Source organism: Meleagris gallopavo, chromosome 6, assembly GCF_000146605.3.
Source record: "Meleagris gallopavo isolate NT-WF06-2002-E0010 breed Aviagen turkey brand Nicholas breeding stock chromosome 6, Turkey_5.1, whole genome shotgun sequence".
NCBI lineage: Eukaryota > Metazoa > Chordata > Aves > Galliformes > Phasianidae > Meleagris > Meleagris gallopavo.
In genome coordinates this window covers 9122321-9144234 of record NC_015016.2, presented here as the reverse complement: position 1 = coordinate 9144234, position 21914 = coordinate 9122321, and the positions used below count along the sequence as shown (strand labels likewise).

At 38.9% G+C, this 21914-nt stretch overlaps 1 long non-coding RNA gene across 1 annotated transcript in view; it reads right to left on the bottom strand.

Annotated features, from left to right (window-relative positions):
- LOC109368105 overlaps positions 1 to 2857 on the bottom strand; it is a 9661-nt gene extending 6804 nt beyond the window's left edge. The window contains exon 1 of the long non-coding RNA XR_002115791.2: positions 1080 to 2857. This is a non-coding gene — a long non-coding RNA (uncharacterized LOC109368105). The remainder of the gene's footprint in view (positions 1 to 1079) is intronic.
- Between the last annotated feature and the right edge of the window lie 19057 nt (positions 2858 to 21914).

Genomic DNA, 21914 nt, shown 5'->3' with positions numbered 1-21914 from the left:
AAAAAAAAAACACCAGCAAGAAGCATCTGGATATTTTCTTACCATAAAGCTTTATGACTCTAAATACTCAAATTTTGAACTACTGCTCTGTTGTACTTGCTGGAGCCATGCAGGTGATGGTGTGGTACCAGCAAGGGATTTGTGCCTCACACCTACAAAGGAGCTTAATCTGAGACCCATTCGAATTTCTAGCTTTACATCTACATTTAAGTAGGTGTTATTCGATAACAAAAACATTCCTTAGCTCCCTTCATCCCACATTCAACAAAAGTGGAATAAAGCCTGTTATGTTAATATGAAGCTTTTCCTGCTCTTTCCGTTCAAGGCAGCACCTGCTTCCTGCCTTCCCTTGCTTTTGTCCATCTATGAGGACAAAACACTGCAGCAATTGTTCTCCTCCTTTGCCCACTCAAGCTGGAATAGCTTGTTACATTCATTTACCTGCTACAGAACCTTGCTTTTGTGTTTCCTGCTCCTGAAGAGGAATACCTTACAACACTTCCTTTTCTAAACAGGAGAATTTTCTCCATGAAGTTGTGTGATATTGCCTATTTTGTCATTTTACTCACATATTTCTCCTTTCCTCTGTCATGTCCCTATGAATAAGCACTATTAAAGCCTCATGAATCACGATGTGAATAATTTTAAAAGCAATTATTTTTTTTTTTGCCAGACCCAAAGCTTTTCTTTCCCTGTGATTCTATAAAAAGATCTAAAGACAAAGTCACAACTGGTGAAACTGGAACAAAGCTACTTCATTTGATCAATATCTCTTTCCCTAAGACATGGTTTTTAGGACTTCATTCAATCCATACCCTGTTCCATTCATGAGTAAATGGTAGAGAATATTGGCAGTACTTGCAGGATTCAATATTCAGTATTTATTACTGAGGGTAACATGCAGAATTCAAACAATGTAGCATATGACATATTGTAATGCTGCAATGCAATGGAAAGCACAGCAATGATAGCACATTAGCAAAGCCCCAGGCTGCAGCAAGCAAGGAGATGATCAAATGCAGCAGCCATGGGCACAGAAACAAAAGGGAAACAACCAACCAACCAAAACATTTGCTTACCAATGGAAGGCCTTAAGCAGGGATCTCCAATAAAACTCCCTTACCTCCACTGCCAACCTTTAAATGAGGTTTGGGAAGGGGAGGATCCTGGCTCCACCCCTTCCAGTCACTGGGTGCATTGCAGGCACCTGAGCTCCCCTGGGTTAGCCCTGCCTTCCCACCAGGTGCTCAATCACAGTTTCAGGTCATGACTTTGATTTCTGCTACACATGTACAGCAAGCCCTGCATGATTTTTTGCAAAGGAGGGCAGCCGTGTGATTTTCTGTAAAGAATTGTAGCTTCTCTCTAGATGTAGCTGGAAAGAGCAAATGAAGTGTTTTTGTTGGAAAGTTGTGATCAGGCAGTTAATTAACCAATCAAACTGTTTTCTTTTTGATACTTCAGAGTTTCTCAGTTTAGGTTATTTGTTAAATTAATTTCACTGGATTGGAGTTGAGAGCTAAGGGATCGCTTTCTTTCTCTCTTTCTCCTGGAAACCAGCAGTAGATAACTGGTGGATAAATCCCCTTTTCCAGTTCCTGGTCCAACATTAAGGGAAAAGGAGCTGCATGCTTCAGCACAGACTTAAGTGTGCTGCTAAGCGGCCTTGTCTCTTTGATGTTCTGCCTCCCTGCATACCTATCCCCTAAGAAAAACATTTTGCAAAACAGGTTTAATTTTAACTTACAGAAGTTCCCAGCTTTGTTTCACCACTCTGTCCACAAATGGTTATTTTGGCACGCCGAGAGTTGGTACAGGCAATGAATTGGGGTAGAAATGGGAAGATAAAGACCAGAGATTGCTTAAACCAGAAGCATTTGTCAAACTACCCATGTGTGAGGACTGTAAGATCTTACCTGTGGGCTTGCAGAGAGGTGACAGATGTGTTACAGCAGGGGCAACTGGTAACCTCATCAGCAGTTTTTATTAGTAAAAAGCTGTAATTTTGGAAGAAGTTCTAATGAAAATTTTGCATGGCTACTGCTAAATTTAAATCAGTCTCAAGACTGATTCTGTGAATTCCTCTGATATTTATCTCTACTCCAAACAGAATTTCCTGAAATTGGCATGTTTTCTATAGTGCTTATACTAATCCCCACCTCCTCTTTTTCTCTGCCTAACTAACATTTTTAGAGGGTCATGCATCAAATGTTTTGAGCTATTTGAAGAACTCTCATTGCCTGGGAGATCAGCTCGTATCAAACAAGGACAAGAGATTTTCCAACAAAGTTAACTGCAGCAAACTCATATTAGATTTCCTAGTATTTATCTGTTTAGTACACTCTTTTGTTCTCTTTTACTAAAATAAAATAGAAATATTTTTAAGTGTTTTAAAGCTTATCATCCTGTTTATGTTATACTATTCTTGTAGCTGCTATTTTTCCTTTCATATATACAATTACTACCCCCATTGCTCTCCAGACATATGTAAGAAAGCCTACTGGGCAACTGATTTAATTCAGTTGTTCAAACATATTTCTGAGAAACCTGTATGTCTGTATGCTCTCATCAGGTTGAGTCCTATTGGCTGCAGCAGGTTCATTTCCATCCATAAGCCACTCCGTTCATCTACCAGCCCTCCTGGCAGTTCTATGGGCCTTTTTTTCATATGGAAGCACTTTGAAATGTTCTGCTGGATGACTTCAGGACAGCCCAACATCAGATAGTATGAACCTTCTTCACTCTTCTGGACTTGGTACATTTTTTCTGTTACTCACAGGTGACCTTCCCAGTCATGCTGCACTGGAAGTACAGCGCGGAAGACTTGACAAGCTGTTCATGATAGCAATGCCTTGCAGCCTAGGGAAAGCGGGATTTTATCATTAAATATCTGGTCAATAATGACCAATTCATACAGAACAAGAAAGAAAGTAGAAGAGCTTGAAAAGTCACAAGCACTTTGAAATAGCAGGAGCCAAGCTACCCAGCATCTGAAGTATATTTAAATTCCTATAAATGTTATGGATCAATAATAACTACACTGACTGCATCCTGGAAGGAAACTGGAGATATAAAAAGTAATGAGAAAAGTCAGAACCGAACATAAGTAATTTTCTTCATAAAAAGCAAGTTTCCATGACTCATACACATACTATCAATTGCGTGTGTTTAGAGGCTGAATTTTAAGATTAAAATAGTCAACTAAATTTAACTATGCCATTATCTTTATGTTCTAACAGAGATGTTTTGCCCTGGCAATTGCAGCAAACAGCAAACTCATTGTAAGTATAGGCTATGACAAAATCCACCCATAAATTCTATTTACTGCTTACATAAATGTGTGGACAGAGTTGAGAATTTTTTTCCTGTTCTTTTAAGAATTTTTTTGTCAAGGTGGCACTGCCTGATTCACATCTCATAAGAGCTTTGTTTTTACAGATACATTTAATTTATTCATAAAGGTGTTATGTACGTGCAGTGTAAACTATCCCTCCCAATATCCTGGAGCACAGTTCAGAAGTAGCTGCAGCCATACCTGCTCATGTCAGGCCCAAGGATTTTCATCTCCTCAGCCTTAGCCTGTGTTCATCTGGAAATATCTTCTCTGAGAATAAGAACATAAATGCCATACTCTCTCAATCCAGATATAAGCCTGGCTGATTAATCTGTTTCTGGCAGGAATTTTTGGTGGATGCAGAAAGAAAAGTAGCAGGAAAAAAACTATAGGTAAAATGACTCTCTCTTGCTTGTATTCTCCCAGTTGGCAGCCATTCATAGCCTGGGTATCTCATGAGCCATAACTTCATATTAATTGGTATATTTGTTGTCCATGAATTGGACTCAGTCAAATTATTCTCTTTCGATCTCCACAGCATCCTCAGAGTTCTAAATTTCTTTATATATCTGAAATTTTTATTTTGTTTTATTTTATTTTAACCTCATAATTTACTTATTGTAACCTAGTAATTTAATTCAGTGTCCCCTAAGTTTGTTATTATGAGAAATGGTGAATAATGTTTCCCTTGTTGCTCAACTTGTGAGTCAATACTGTGGTGACTCTCCACAGACATCTTCTAAATCAGAATGTGCTGGGCTACTTCATCTGTCCTAATGGGAAAGATATTCTGCCCCTCTGTCTGTATTTTTCTTCTCTTTTTATCTTCTATCTCCTCTCTTTGCTACAGACAGCTGCACCATTGATTTCTACAAATGTGCTGTTTGTTAAAAATGCATACAAGTGGACTTTAATTAAAGATCCTTTCTTAACATTGTCTTTGACTTTTGATCATCTTTGAGCACCGAGCCAACATTTCCAGAAAACTATATAAGGGCCCTTTCTGAGAGGCTATAAATAATTCTTATACATAAGGCAACAGCCACGTATATGTACTGCTGGGGTTTTATCCCCCATCTGCATTCTTTTGTCAGGCATAGCCGACAAAAATAACTTCCTGAATAAAACTGCCTTCAAACAAAATGAAGCTCATAAAAGAATACATAAGAAATTTCTGAATCTCATCCACAATGTATTCAATTTCTTCTTTTCAAAATGCTCTACTGGGAAAGCTCCTATCACAGAAGTCCTATGATTTTATATGAAATATTAGAGAAAAAAATAATTGCTGGACACGAATCTGATCCTTCTTTCCTGTAATTTTTAGTCTCTCTTTTCCACCTATGGCAATACAGGTATATTTGTGTTGATTGAAAAGTAATTTGTAATCAGTGGAAAGGAGAACATAAAGAAACAGAATACCCATTTCTCCTCTCATTCATCCCAAGATAAGCTTCTCACTTTTTTTACCCTGTCTTAGGAAATACTAAAATTACACTGAAGGAAAATCAGTGCAGCCCTTAATTAGCCTAATTTAATTCCTAGGGAAATGGAAAAAAAAAGAAACTCAGTAACTGAGAGTTACCTCAGCTACAGATTTGTGGTATGGCTGTATTTGAAAACCTCGTAACAGAATGCTTTTTTGTTCAATGGAAATGTTTTTTCTCTAAAGAAATACAAACATACAGAAACAAATTCTTAAATATGAGCCACACATTCTTTTCTCTGTCAGTATCAGAAGTGGTTGAGAGGCAATGAGAGGAATTTCAGTTAAAAGCAATTCCTTGTTAGTTTATAATGCACAGTCCAAAACTCTTATTAAATGAGAAAAAATGAAAAGGTGAATAACATCATGGAATTAAAATAAATTAAATTAGATGACTAAAAATAATCTTATGAAGGAATTTGCTGAATGGACACAGATAAATGCTTAGGTATTTAAAACCTAACAGAAGCACTGCTACTTTCCTCTTTACAAATATTTGATTATTAGCAATAGGTAATAATACAAGACTAATATCTGCTTTATCTTCAGGAAGATCTGAAAGCCTCAGTCAAGGTTTCTCCATCTTAGCTTATCATGCTCAAATTTCAAAATATTATAGCTCATGTGTGGTTGCTTTCTTTTCTCTTCCAAGTTCTGGGCTACCCTTCAGAGCCACTGAACTGAACTGATGTGAGTAAGAAGACATCTCTTTAAGCAAGATTTTTTCTAGCCAGTATCCATCTTGCCAAGTCCTCCCCAAGTTTGCTTTCATACTGAAAAGTTACTCTTTCCATTCTGTTTCTATGAAGACTGTTTTTGCCCTTTCTTCCATGTTACAGATTCTTTCCTTGCTCTTTTTTTTTCCCCTCCCTTATATCTAATACTGATTTGATGGTCATTTCGATATGCACTTCATTTAGTTATTCTGAATTTGGCTTTTTCATAAGTGCTATATGCATAAAATTATGATTCTTCATAATTTCAAAACTCATGAAAAAGAATCATATGGAAATCATATTTTTCTCCAGTAGCACTGAAGAGAGAGGGAATACAAATGTTAATTTCACTTTCTATACAGTGGGTTTAACTGTTCATAGAATTATATTTGGGTGCACTGCCATCCTTTTTTCACTTGTCTTTAAATTTTTGCTTTTTATTTTGCCATTGCATCTAGGACAATCTGACTATTAACAAGACAGGATTTTAATACCATATACTGAAATGACTACAGATTCTTAAATTAAAACATTCTATTCCATCTTCTGTGTTTTTACAGTAAATATTTCTTACAAAAGCCACATTTCAAGGAGATAATGGTTTATTTTTCTCTAGAGTATTCTCCAGGCCATGTTCATGTAAGACGCTGTACATGCACAGATCTTGTCTTTCTGCCAATGTTAAGAAAAAAGCTTCTTTTGCACATTCCCCAATCTAATCTGTTTTACAAGTTTCATTATAATTCAAATCTTTAACTCTGCATTCCTTGCTTGTCAAAACATTTGCCCAAATTTGAGAGGGAAGAAGTTACTTGCTCTGCATTGTGAGCTGCTGCACTGCTCTATTTCTGCTGTGTCTTCACCAGCTTGTAATGTCTTCTCACGAGGAAGACTGAAATCAGGATAAAACTTTTATTAACACAAATGATGTATAGTAATGAGTTCATATGCTTCTTAAAAGTAATATGCATGGCACTTAGGCCAGCACCTCTCACAGCCAGTGCATTTTCCATGCCCTTCCTGAAGGATCTAACATTATATCACACCACTTTCATGGAAATCTGTGGGATAAAGAAGGTTGTTGTATTGCTAATGAGTGGTAAAGCTCAACAATAACTTGAGCCGGACGTAAACACCCACAAGGCGCCCGGCCCTTGCATGTAACCAGTCTTGATTGCGCGGGAAAACTGCTGTGTTGCGCGGGTATAAAAAGCTCTGAGCACCAGCAATAGAATTCCTTTGTTCTGCAGCAAGGAAGGAGCCCGTACCTCTTTCGCCATACCGGCAAGGGAGCTTGATGCCCTCTTGCAGCAGAAATCATTATCAAGTTCATCTAAAAGGTAAATTATTTGCTGCTATACATGAAGCAGAGTTCTGATTTCTCCACGCTAGATGACTTTATTCTGCCTTTGCCGGTGTGACAGAAGGTCCTTAAAGCAAATGGCAAATTTAATTTCTCCTTTGGTTACTTGACTTTCCAAGCCACTTCCATTTCTGTGGGATTTAGCAGTGGTTATTTGAGAAACAAATCTGATTGCGCAGATTTTTTAGATAAAATGTGATGGTCTAGAATATCTCTGTCGATCTTAACAGGCTTATTTATGTCTAATTCTTAAAAAAGATCCTTAAACTTGGAGAACCTCACTGAAAAATAATGCTCCCACTTGCTGGGCACTGCAGAATGGCAGCTCCTGTGGTAGGGCTCTAGGCTGTGGGCAGCTTGCAGGGCAACTGTGGGCAAGCCCAAGGGCAGCCTCAGCCCAAGCATCAAACGCTTACCTGAGGATGGGACAGGAATGGGCTCTGTTATCAGACTAGGGTCAGGGCTGTTACAGTACAGGCTGCAGCAGCCAAACCATCAGCATGACGATGCCCTCAAGACCATGACAGCCTGGTTTTACAGGAGTTAGTAAGGATTATTCTTGAACAATGTCACATAATAAATTTCCTTCTTAATATCAATTGTTCATTAAGAACCATTCACAGTATTCAAGGCCCATTCTTCTTGCCTGCTAATCATTCATTATGCACAGAGTTCCCATGCATGTTTGCTTGATGAAAGTTTCTATCTAAAAGCAACAAGCTTGGGAATTTTTTCTCAGCAGAGGTCTGTCTATGGTTAGTGCGTGGTTATTCCTAAACAAATCTATGAAACGGCTCATCTGCTAAGTACTTCAGTGAGTCAAGGCATAAATCGTCACAGTAAGTAAATCCATTCAGATAAATCCAAATCTGCCTGCTCAGACAGTTTTTACACAAAGCCTGTATTTGTCCAGTGTTTTGCAGTCTCTCATTTTACTTGGCATGCATGCACCATTTGTAGAGCAGGTAATCTAATTACTTCTTCAAGAGCCTCAAAATTTGCCCAATGAGTTTCAAACAAAGCTTAGTTTTATGATTGTATTGTATCTCAGCATTAATAAGATTACTGTGAGTTCAAACATTAAAGTAAGAAAAACTATAATTAATTTTTCAAAATTATTTAATGAGATGCCTGAGGAAAAAATTTAGATTATCAATCTCATATTCAGTATGTCAAATTGATGCATCCTCATAAATAAAAGTCCAACTGAAACATTCCAGTCTGCAGGGCCACCAGTGATATCTGAAGATAACAGGTCTATGCAATGCCAGCTGAATTGCTGCTAGCTTGATACAGAGCTATTTAATATTAATCCATAGCTCAGTGAATTGGCATTGAACTAGTTTAAGTTACAAGGAACTACCTTGTACAAGAAACCAAACCACATATAATATTCACCATTCTGTGCTGACAGGATAGTCTTATATTTTTTTTCAAAGACCAATCACTCTTTTGCCTGCTTCTCTGGCAAAACATTTATATTCAATTAAGAATCCCATAGAGATGAAGCATATCCCTGAGATGCAGTTTGACCAGTCATCACCTGCTTCTCATGAGATTTAAATGGACTTTGGATCAAGTCCCAGTCTGCAGTGGTATAGTTCCATACAACCCTCTCTTAACTGATGTTGAAATTTTATTTTATTTTAGAAGCACTACATTATTCAACAGAATGAAGGGAGGGCATACAGCACTTCACAAGGTTAAGTGTTATTGTGTTAATTACTTCCTGGTGCTGTGATATATTATAGTATTAAAAATATTGTCTTCTATTCATTATGTTTTCTACTTCTTTGTGATTGTGGTATGATGCTAACAGCAGTACTAAAGAACTGTGTGAAGGGCTCTCTGGTCAGAAACATTCAGTGCATATTTCACTCAAGCTGGAATTTTTAAGCAGACAAAGTCAGCTCATAGCTGTAATACATACTTGTGTGTGCTAGTGCACAGTTTACATAAGCAAATAGCCACTTGCATAGTTGACATGACTCAAGGTCAAAGATGTTTGAAAATGTCACCTCAGGGGAGCCCAAAATGGAAAAAGAATCAGAGAGTTTCAGAGTGACATCTAGAGCTTTTTGCTAGCAGTAAATGTGCTACTACAGTTAAACAACAAATGCTAGAGTTATTTCCTGTTTCTCCTCATAAGAGATATATTGCTAACACAGTACTGAATACACGTGAAACAAACCAAGCCATTTCACACACAGTAGTCATTTAACTGTCTGTTTTTAATCTTGGTAAGAAATGCAACCCACACATTTACACTGCTGAACTAAATTGATTTTATTTGTCTGCTCATCTCACTGCTTTTATGTTTGAGGTTTTTGAGGGTAGAGATGAAGTGTGCCATTTAGTGTCTGTGGTAATGCAGCACTGACCTGTATATATATAAGAAGCTCATTTCCTCCAACTTTTGTTTAATTACCCATTTGAAAATGTTTGGTGTATTGTTGTTAAGGGCTTATGTGTATGTAAAAGTAAAATAAGTTTTGTTACTTATATATTATTAACTATATTTTATGAGAGCTGCTCTGAAAGTAATGCCTCCTGTTTTATGATGTTGATCCACTACTTCAGAGGTGGATGCTGGTGGTACAGCATTAGAGATTGAACCTTCCCACTAATATTCCATTACACTTTGTGGCCACAGATGTGACAGATGGCAGCACAGGGGCAATGGTCATGGAAATGCATCTGAACCAAACTTATGGTACTGAATTCCTCCATGCAGAAGACGTTGAACACAGTGACATTCATCGATACTTGCTGAACATTTATGGAGACTAAAGAGTGGATGTGAGCACAGTAAGGTGGTGGGTGGTGCATTTCAGCAGTGATGAGAGCTGCCTTAGGTCACCTCTGCTCATGCAGATTGTTACCAGCACACCATGCTCTTGTTCATCACTGGTGAAAATGCATAGCTAGCAGTGGTGACCGTGCTGAAAAAAACTGTTTTGTAGCTGAGAATTTGCAATATTAAATAGTGTTATTGTGATATCAGTTATTGTGGTATCAGTTGTCTTTTCCATTGAAATAATTAGGAGAGATTACTTTCAGAGCAACCTTCATAGATGCATCCCCTAGAGAATTCCTCTTCAGTGCAGCCCAGACAAGTAAAAAAGTTGGACACCCATGCCTTAATCTAAATTACAGATTGGGATGAGAATCATCTTCTGAGCAACTGCTTTCAAAGAGCCAACTAGAGATAGGTAGAATTGCCTTTTCTCACTCTCTACAAGGGAATTTTATCATTTCATTTTTCAAGGCTAAAGGCTAATAAATAAAATAAGATGGAAATCACTATCTTAGAAGTTATCAGGGCTCCAGTTCCCACTACTGCTCATTTTTCATTCTAAAGACAATTGACTAGGTGGTTGATCCGTGTCCCAAGGTCTTTTGAGAGGTTATTCGTCAATAAGGAATACTGGTTCATGATTCTGCCTTTCCATTTCAGCCTACTGGCTCAGCTTCACTAGGAAGACAGAAAGGTTGCCTGAATAAGTAGTCTGGGTTAACTTTTAAGCAAGAGGCTGACAATGTTTATGTATATATGTATGATTGAATTGATTAAATAATGAACACAAGTAAGTATTATGCAGAATAGGTCCATAACGTGCATAGTTGCTGCTCCTTTTGTAGTTGACCAGGGACATGAATGACAAGAATATTACGACTGTTTCTTTTTTGTTGTCCTTGTGAAAACAGATGGACCCATCTTTTTTCTCGTGGAATACAGATCTTCAAAGAAATTCTGTGTTTATCAGTGGACTACTCCACTATGTAGTTCTACTAGGTTCTTCTCCACTGAGGACCAACATGTTCTTAAGCAATGACATCTTCAGTTAGATAAAACAGCCAGTGACTGGAACAAGTCACTGTGTTTAGAGTAGATACTGTCTTGACACGTTCTCTTCTAGAACCCTTTGACTGTGGAGACTTCAAAGCATAGGAAGAGGTCAGGGATAACTATTCCCTATATTGATCTGGTACAGAGTTAAGGGACGAGTCTAAATTCCAGCAGCCTGGGAAAAAGTCATATCATCTGTGTGAAAAGACAGATTAGGGCCAGTAAGTTTACAGTGGAACAGACATATCTTAGTTGCAATATTCTGTGGAAAAGCACTTCAAAAAGTTAATTCCTGGAAGAAGTATGAAGTCATAGGCAATAAATCCAGTTGATGTTTATAAAATACGTAGAGTTTTGAAACTAGTGAATAAAATACACTCACAGAAAATTGAACAGATAGAAGACCTTTTGTTCTTGGCCTTATAGGTCTTTGGCAGTCCAGACAAAACATGGGGTGAGGGACACTCCTGCTGTACCAAGGGCAGGAGGTGAACATTTCAGCCATGTTGGAGTGGGCTGTACAGAATTATGGCTTGGAGACAGAGCAAGAAGATGAATAAATAATTTGTTTGTTTTCTCAGGCCTGTAACTCCTCTTGTTGGTCCTAAGAGGCTTGTTATGTACCTGTTACATGAAGATGAAGATATTCCCATTCAGTGTCTAACTGAGAACTGAGAGGTCACTCTCACGTATAATTGCAGACTGAGACATGGGAGATCCAAATGGAGAGAGATGACCAAGAGGTGCTGCCTAATGATCTGAGGTTTGCTGTAGACCAGAGGAGTGATAAAATATTTTTTCTCCAATTTGTCCAAAACAGTCCTATCCTGGAAGTATGGGACCAGAAGGTGCTGTGGCAACAGCTGTAAGATGAGGGCCATGGGAGTTCCTTTGATTGTTCTGTTATAAGGACTTTCTTTCCAAAGTTCTTTTGCCTGTTGCTGACTCTCAAGTTATCTGGGCAGTGGTCAGCTTTTCAAATCATTGTTTCACCGTGTTATTTTCAGAGTCTGTTTGTCTGTTTGTTACCTGTAAAAAATTTTATGCTTCTTAATATCCTGAAAACAGTTGAGTTTGGTCACTACCAGGCAAGTCATACCTGCTGGTAAGGAGCAGTGGTTTCTCAGCAGCTTTTTTTTATCAAGCCCTTTGGCAAGAAACCCAGCACTGTGATCCTGGAGAGACATAATATTTAACACATGCCAATTAACAGATGTCATCTTTCCAGATACAAAGGTACACTGGTGACGGGAAGAGACTTTAGAGAAGAGGGCAGCTAAGATGTACACCACATTGCAAAAAAAAAAAATCAGATGGAATGTTAAACTTGAAACATAACAAAAATGATTTTGTTTCAGTGGACTCCAACCTGTGTGCATGGTGTGCTGAACCGATCCAACCAACCCTCAGCTCCTTTTTCTCAAGGGACAACGAACAACCAACTCGTACCCTCTACTTCACACTTAGCAAGGAGGTTGTAGCACATAAGCTACAATGATGGCATAAAGTCTGTTTCCCTTTCAGGTCATGCAAATATGTCAGCACCGAAGCAGAGTAACAGTATGACAAAATTAATTACAACGAACAGCTACAGAAGTGCCAGCCTTCAACTCCTAATGCAGAAAGCTGTTCTAGTTATATGTATGTGTGTGTATATACCTACACATATAAACATATGTATATCAACAATATACACACTGCAGTTTCCAACAGAAAACACCACCTCCAACAGATGATTTCTGAATTTCTTTCTGTTTAGTAAAATATTTATTCAAATAAATAATAAGGGCTTATTTTTGTCCTGATTTATTCAAAATAAAAACAAGTTACAGGATAATCTCAATTAATAGAAATACTCATAAAATAATGCAGTGTATTTAAGAGCCGGAAAAGAATTGCAAGTAATAATTAATTGTCTTAAAGTGACAGACTACATTAGGAGATTTTACATTGGACTTTTACATAGAAAACAAGAAGAATAAGCAAAGAAATTATAGGAAAGGTAAATGGAACACAGCTCACAAATCAAGAATTTTCTGCAGTAATCAGTGATAAATGTTTCTTCAGAAATATCTTATCTCTGCAGGATGGAAAAGCATCTAATGAAATATATGTTGCTGTGCTAGTGAAAATTAACCAGTGAAATAATTCATCGAGAAGAGAACATGCTGTATATAAAGACGAATCCGCATACAGATACATCAACACTACAGTTCTGGAATTAATATAAATATACAAGGAAAGAAAGAGAAATTTTCAGTGACATCCATGCGGAAAAAAGGTCTCAGGAATATCAGGAATTTCTAGAGAGTCCTGCCTTGTCATGTTTGTGTCTTAATTTGCCCTAATTTGACTGGGTTGGTTTGTTTGTTTGTTTGTTGAAAAGATCACAGAATCCTGGCATCATGGAAGAGAGCCCCAGCCAGCTGTAAGGAACCTCAAGAAGTCAACTGGCTTAAAACGTTCATTCTCAAATATCAGCTAAATCAACCATTACTTCAGCACTTCTGTGACATGAAGACTGAAGGATATCTGATAAATCTTGCTAAAACAGTTTTAAGCATATCACCTCATCTGTACTAAAGATTGTCCATTAACAGAGACTCACAAAGTAATTTGACAACATGTTTAGCAGCTAGAAACTTTTTATTTGGAAACGGTCAGGAGCTTTCAGGCTACTAGTCTCGTGATTAACTATTTTCTGCTATAATGGAGGTAGAAGTTTACACTCAGAAATGACTGTTTGCCATTAAATTACATGTAGGGACTCCAATTTACAGATCGTTTATTCTACAGTCTGAGTTTTTATAGAAATACCATGTGGGAAAGGCAGTAGAGGAGATGAAAAACACTTGTTAAATCATGCTATATTTCTATTCCATAATATTTCCTAGGACATCATAGTTATACTTACTTTTTAACATCTTATGAGGAGAGGGAAAAAAAGAGAACAAGTGATATATTCTTAGATTTCTCTCCACTTAATTACTTTCACTGACATTTACATGGCAACACTTTTCACATATTTCAGTCTCCTAAATAGAGGACTGTTTGATAAAATTGCTTAAATAATCATTAGATCATTATTACCATTCAAAGAAAAAGCATTTAAAATGTCACTGCTCTGCATATCCCATAAATAAAGCACTCAGAAGTGGAGAACAGTTTTATGAGGGCCGGGCAGTATTTTGCATTAGTGTGCTTTTCTTACAAAGACATAGAAAAGGTCTGCAGCCCTGATGCAGCCAGAGAGCCTCATCTTTTATAGCAGTATGTTCTGTTTCACTGCCATAGCTTGACTACTCCCTAACCTAAGCTAAACTAGTGTCAGTGCCTTTTAATGACTGTTCTCTATTTGATATACTTTATGGTTTGCTCTTGGATGTAGCAAACATAACATATATCTCCCAGAGCAGTCGAAGTAACGCAACACTTCCCAGACTGTCTTCCAGAGCACATGATGAAGAGTATACAGCTCTGTAGCCATAATCTGGGAAATGCTTTGTCTTTTTCTTGCTTTTCTGAGTTTTGAGGATTTCCATTCGGAGTCACAGCTCACCAACTCACCCAGCACAATCTTCTCTTCACCAGAGATGCTCCCTGCATTTGCTCTGTCATGCATATGTAAAGGTTACGTTTACAACTCACGTCGATTACCAAGTTGGTAAATTACATTCTTTTTGAAAAGTTACACCACTAGCTAACATTTACTATCATTTCAAGTAATGTCAAACTCTAATTTCTGTATTGTGCCCTTTGTCTATTTGTCTGCCATGTACTTACTTAAAAAGATGGTACAGGAAATAATACGCATTTGAGGAGAAGATTGCTTCCAATATTCTGCATGGTTGGTGGTAGAAAGCAAAGGGAAAATCATGTGTTTGCATTCTGCACATCAGAGAGCACAAAGACACTTGTACATCACCAACCAGAGCGGAGGGAATTTCCATGCTCTGCCTGCAGTCACTGTGCAGCCATGTTGCCAGCTGCTCCCTGACGCAAGGTCTGTGCTGGGGTTACTTTTCTTCTGGGTCAAATTTGTTCTCAGTAGCTGTGTCAAATACAGCTGTGAGCTTTTCCTTCCACCCCTTAGTGCAAAAGCCCCAGCCCAGTCTGATAAGCAGCCCACTCAAAAGCATCCTTAAGAGTGCCCTGAGTCTCAGGTACTCAGGGCATCAGGTCTGAGCCCGAGTGCATTTTTGCGTGGTATTAGTGAGAATCGTACATGAAGCTGGAGTTTAAACGAGCTTTTAATCTTACTTAGAATCAATGGTGTAAATGTACAGGAGAGGAAGAGAAGCGCAGAGTGAGTAAATCTGAACACAATGTCGAAAAGATTCATTTTGTTTGGAACGAAACAATGGTAAAGAAACCTTTTCCAGAGGTGGACTTATCTTCATTTCCCTGAAAATACTTGCTTTTTTCTTTTTGCCCTTCATCTACTGGGATGATAATTACTTGGGATGGGCTTTCAGAAATGGAGAACTGTTTTTTTTAATAACGCTCCTTCCTCATGAATGTCACCACATCCATCCTAACAGCACACTCCGATGTCAGTAAGGACAACTGGCTCAGTGAGAGATGGCTGTTCTGCTTAGTAGCAAATCTTCCATTTCCTTTGTTATCCAGACAGTTTCTTTCCACTGTGGCCAAGGACTGTGTGTTCAGTCATGAACACACAGTGCAGGCCTGCAGGAAGGGGAAGATGCATAATTTATGCTGCAAGCCAGCACAGTGTCTCACACACTTTAAAACAAGCACTTCCTATTTCATAACTGCAGCCAATTCTACAGCTGGAGAATTCTTCTGTCCCACTGCACATAAACCTCCTTTGCATATTTCAAAGTCTCAGTTTTACAACGGAATATCTTTACATAAAGGGAAATGAAAATTTCCTTCGTGCTATCAATAACTTCAAGCTAAATGTCCTTCTTGGCAGGCAGAATAAGTGTTAGCCCAGAAAAGGAAAGACGTATCTCTTGCTCCAGTTACATATTCTAATAATCAGAGAGAATCTGCCCTCATCTTGAACAGCGATTATTGTTTGGGAGGACACTGTGTTCAATTTTCCTTGCTGCTTTGCTCTACCAGGTGCCATGTCAGCCCCAGCTGCCCGGAGACGTGAACCTGATCCCCCAGCAGACTATTGGAAGACAGTCAGATATTAAATGGAGAGATGTTGCATTTCTGTCTGTCTTTGCAAAACTACAATACCTGAAAGACACTTAGGGCAGAAAATAAATCAGGATTAAAGAGTCGCCAATGAGGCTGGTCCTTTTTCCTCAGCAGGAGCCAAATAACAGTGCTGATCCAAACTGATGCCATGGAACAGTAAGAAGACAAAGAAAAAACAGGATAACTATTTTATTAATCATTTCTGATAGAAATATATTAAGCAATTCTGGCAGTGGATCCATTTGTGAAAGATTTCCTCTCTCCTTGTGAGAATTGTGATAGCAATAAATAATGGCATTTTGAAATAATTCTATTTTCAATGCAAGCCATTCTACTTTTCATTCCCCGTATACACTTTAATTTACGTAATGGATTTGTTGCTGTAGCACGGATATTTTATTTTGGGCATTTCACTTAATGCTCTGAACAAATGAGAAACAGTTCAGAGGAGAAAAATAAAATAACAATATTCTTAAAACTCCTCAAAGCCTTAGAAAAAATAGGAAGAATTATCTCTACGTATTGTGGAACAGAGCAGTGTCACAGAAACGTGATGATAGTCTTCATATATAAGTAAGGATTGTTACAGAGCAAAATAAATCACAGGTTTCCATTTCCACCAGTGTAAAACCAGATGGAATCAGCTTCATTTGTAGGCAGAGGCGATTGGGTTAGGAAAGCGTATGTGCTGTAGGAACTGATAAATCCTGGAGTAGATCACCAAGGGAGATGAAAGAATTCCCAACAAGTGTGTATACATTCAGATATATGCTTTGGATTATGCATTATGAGTGCATGTTTTAGATATACATCTGCTAAAGATATGCTGATCTCACAGAAGCAGAATGGGGTAATGAAATATCTTGCCATTCCCATCGGTTCTTTCCATAATTTATTTGAATTTGTAGCAGGGAATCTCAGAACAGAATCCTCAGCATGAAACATGCTACACAAATAATAAAACATCCAGTGAAGATCACTAATTTTCACACTCTACCAGTATCAATATCTAAATAGATGTTGAAAAATCAGCTTGCTGTTCTTTCAAGCAAGTTTACATAAAGGCATGATCAGCTTGTCTATTCTGCACCTCCCTGTAAATAATATTTACTCTAATCAAAACTCGCTCTCTTGGCTCCTGTGAATTTAGTGCTGATGGAAGAATTGAGAAGGACAGCTTGCTTTTCCTAAGCATATATCTGACTCACCTGACTCACCACTTGGTTTCCCAGCTGAAGATGATGACAGTTTGGACAGCAGTGGTCATGTTGTAGAGTAGAAGTGCACACTGAATAATGCTTTCTCTCTAAATTTTGCAAAATTATCTCAGAATGTTCAAATTTGTCAAAATATATGCAATTTTTTCTAGCAGCAGAACCACCGTTTCCCTCATCTTGTGTTGTGTTGGTTCCCTTTCAGAATGGAGGAGGTTTAGCTGTGAACTGTCTTCTGCAATTTCAGCTGTGGAACGGAACACAACCATGCTTTAAATTAATAAACTCTGGAGTCTGCAAAAACTTATGTGACCAGAGGTGGCAGCTGAGAAATACTTTCATTGCTTCAGAAAGAGAATAATTGGCTTTTATGCCATACTATCACATTGTTCTGAACACAGACAAGCTGCCAAGGCAGTGGCAGTACTTGAAAAGATTAACCCTTTTTCCGAGACTTCCTAAGATGCCATGAGGTGCTAAGAAGGCAGATTCGCGCTTCCAAAATTCTCAGGAGTATTTTACCAACTCATTTTCACATTTAAGTTTTCCACCATTTATACCCATCCTAGCCATAACTTCTGCACTGTTTGAGCTCTTGACTTCTGCCTTAACAGACATGCCTACATACAGTGATAAAAACCTTAATCACTCTAACTTCCCTTTCCCATTTCTTACCATCGTGTGTTAAGATCTTCACCACAGTTAGGCCATAAAGAGACATGTTCAAGAGTCTGGCATGCAGTGAATCTCTGCTTCAGCTGCTACAGACAATTTAACAAGAGTTATATAGATGGTTCTCCATGTGCTATTTGTGAATTACTGTTTTAACAATCAGCGGTACAGACATTGTTTATGAGGTGTGAGGTGCTATTTTTACAGTACAGTAAATCTTGAAAGGTCAGCTTGGCAAAAGGGTGTCTGGATGATGGAAATCATAAAAACTAATATATGAAATGAAGTAGAGCAAATTTAGGTGAAAGTGTAAACAGCCCTTTGACAGATAAAAACAACTATCTAGGACTGCAGCAGATATTCCAATGGTAGAACAAAGCAGCAGGAACAGAGCCAAGTTAATAGGAATACATTGCTGCTGCTGCTGGTTAGCAACAACAAATTTAAGAAACAGTAACGAAAGTGTTGAAAATAGCCATATTTTGAAAAGAGCCAGATACAATGGAATACTCCAGAAACTATTTTTAAATTAAAAAAAACGATTCCTGCACTTTTGAATTATAATTTTTTTTTTAATAAGTTCTAAATAATTATCTTAGTATTCTACAGGACATATTTGAAGCATGAGGTCACCTGGTTCTTAATCAAAAGCTGAGATGGCCTGAAAAAATGCAAACCCACACAACAAAGTTTAAGCTGGCCTTCCCATCCCTTGGCTATAACAAGAAAAAAATATAATCAGATAGAGCAAAAAATACTGAAATTGAATACCTCAGGGTTTCAAATATCTCTGCTTGACCTTGCTCCATTTTCCTCCGGGATGTCCTGTCATCACCAGAAACTGGGCTACTCCTACTTGGTGCTGCTCCATCTCTAAGGAGTTGCTGAGCAGGCACTTGCTTTTTGCTTACCTTACTGCAAAATGAAGTTAGTTTGCTTCAGTTACCCGACTTGTCTCAGCACATTTGGGACAGTCCACAAGTATGTAAACAGTCACATAAAGAAGCTGGAACTTTACTGCTTGCAGCGGAGGATGTAATATGAACAGTTTCTTTCATGCAGTGAGGCCTACAGGCTCAATGTTTGTGACTACTGACGCTTGTTTAAAAAGATGCAAATGCTTAGCTTTTTTTCATCTGTGAGCTGCTTTGTTTTCCAGTGGTACCTCTATCCCATGAATACTGCCCATATCCCATATTCAGGCTCCTCTCTGCCACAGGCCAGGCTGCTATGGAAACACAGCTTGGACTTGGGACTGGAGGTTTCAGCAATGCCTCCTCAGCATGCTGGATGGATACAACCAGTGAGCAGTTCTTGAGTAGAGCAGTTCTGGAACAGTGGAGAAAAAGCAATGATTCAGCCATGCCTTCTGGCACAAACTTGTTTTCAATACTAAGCTTACATCCACCCTCATCCCACAAGGTTTAATAGACGACTGTGGAACCTTAACATGGATTAATGCCAAAGAGAGACAGCTCGTCTCTGAGGGCTCAGGAGAATTGAAAAAAATTGTGGTCTGCCTTCCTTCTACCTAATCTGACTTCTATGCAGTTTGGTGATGCACTGTACTCTTCTGAAGTGATTGATGTACTGCACAGAGCAATCCTAGCCTGGTGCTAATTGTGACAGCCTAGTACTAATGTGAAGACACTCAGGTAACGATGATCAAATACACAAAAACAAAATGAACACTGAAATTGTATTTACATGAAATGGCATTTATTTCCAGCTGGCATTTTCAGAGCAGACATCTTGGTATATAGGTATATGTGTGCTCATGTATGTGTGTATCGTGTGCAAACCATGCACAGAACTGATAGCTAAAGCAAATGGGGTTTAACTTTATTCTCTTGACTGTGCAATGATTTCATCCTCAGTAAGCTGTGTTGAGCCCCTGCAGGCTTTTTCTCTGCTAATACCAGCAGTCTCCAAAGGCAGCTGACAGGACGATGAGCTTTTCTTGTGTTTTGGAGTTAGTTCTGTTCTACCACAGGAGGAAGCAGCTTCCTGTGCCTGTTATCTGGTCCCTAAGAGTCCGAAGGCTGGAGGAAGAAGATGGGCAGATAGCAGTGAGAAGCAGGAGCACCAAACTGTTCTTGTAATAATAAGCGTTGAAAGACATTTAAAAGGTGCTTCATTCTGGGTTCTACTGCATGGTGGTGAGGATTGAGCTAAAAAGGGGCAGGCAGGTCTGTGCTTTATTTTGTGCAGAGGGCAGAATTTCAGCTCTCAGCAGTGCCTCATGCATCAGCTCAGTGCGATAAGGTAGGTGCAGCACAGCTGTGGCTGGGAGTGATGGTGATGACATGAGCAAAATCATTTCATTTACGATTTCAGGTTGTCAGGAAGCACTGTCCCAAGAGAGATGAGCAAATGGCACTTTCGCTGGCAGTGAATCATAAACATGCCAGCAGAATTTACAAAGCACTCTCTCCATTTAACCCCACTTTCCAAAAGGAAGAAAGCATTTCTGAGTTTTAATGGATCTGAATTCAGAGCCACGCTCAAGTAATCCAAATGACTGGGACTTAGATGTGAGAAGTGAGACAGCTGAGGTAGCAACCACTCTCTGAAAAGTGGCTTAATTTCCCTGGCTCAGCTCCAGAAAACATTCCCCCATCAGCAGCCCTGGGTGCAGCCCTGCTGTGGGACACCATCCTCTGTCCCTCAGGCAGATGTTTTAGAGAAATAAATCACAATCTCATTGATGCTGATGGAAATCTTTGGGATTGACATCACGTTTTGCCTTTGGCTTTCAGAAGTTTTGCCAGGATAACTTATGCCATCACCCTGTTTGTTTTATTTGCAGTAAAACAGAAAAGTACCTCCCGTTCCTCCATCTCTCAGAAATCCTGTGCACAAATTGGTCTGAATTTGGGCTTACACATATTAGCTAGGAGCTTTGTGGAATAGAGTATACATTAGTCTCTGTGCAGCAACTATACATTAGTCACAGCCTTTGGTTTCTCTCCATGTTAAAGCCTACTGAGATAATTATTATCTTCATTTAGCAGTCTGCCGAAATCTGTTAAGCAGCATTGTGGCGATTTAAGGCCACATCCTGAATATTCTTTGTGTTATCCTGTCCTTCGATTTCCTGAAGACACTGAAAAATGTAATAATTGTAATTTGCTGTTCAAGTATTTATCCTTATTAGAGTTTGATTTTCATACTGAATAGAGCTTCACAAATGCAACCTGGCCTCTGTACTGAGGACTTTACCCATCTGAAGGTGTATGAGCTTTCCATAGTCATCAGGGAGAGGTGAGGGAAGAGTTCACCCTGTCTTAGAAGAAGCACTAAAGATTTCTCCTCACTTACTCACTCCATTTAGTAGGGTTTGTCTGCTCTAAGATCATTTTTGCAGTGTTTTGTTCCACCTGGGAGAGCAACTGCTCCAAGTGGCATGGTTCCACCCATGAGTGAGAGAGACAAAGGAAATTGTGATATGTGACTCCAATATTACAGAAAAAAATAGGCTGCTTGCTGACAGATGAAGTTAGAAGCCAGCTGTCCAGTCCTGTGTGCCTTTCATGGAGCTGTGTTTTTAAAAGGGAGAGATTTATAGAACTAATAACACAAAGCAAGGCTTTAAATTTTATTGTGTTGTTATGAATTTACTTCAATCTTCTGCAAAACATAGAAAAGCTGTGAGCTGATTTTAGCTTTGCTGAAAAAGAGAAAAAACAACATCTTTTTCCTGTGTGCACAGAGATGGGCTGCAGCCTCAGCGCACTGCTGACCCTCGGGGTCAGGGGCCTTGGACTGCTGACCCCAAATGAGCCCCCTTCTGCCAAATCCAACAGACATCAAGCACTTTGTGAGGATCGTAAGCTAAGAAGGACTATTTCAGTCAATGCAAGTGTAACTGCTACTGCTTTTCCCCCTCCAGACCCATCTGGAAATCTGCACGTAGCTGTAAATAATGTCATTGTTGCTGGAAAGAGCCAGTGCTGGAGGCAGCCACCAGCGCTCAGTTTGCAGTAGCCTGGCAGCAGCCCAGCAGCCTCAGCTGGGACTCACACCTCGCACGGACTGGGAGCCAGGCAGCCTTCCAGCTCGCACCCTGTTTGCCTGAACACATTTATTTTTAGAAAGAAAAAA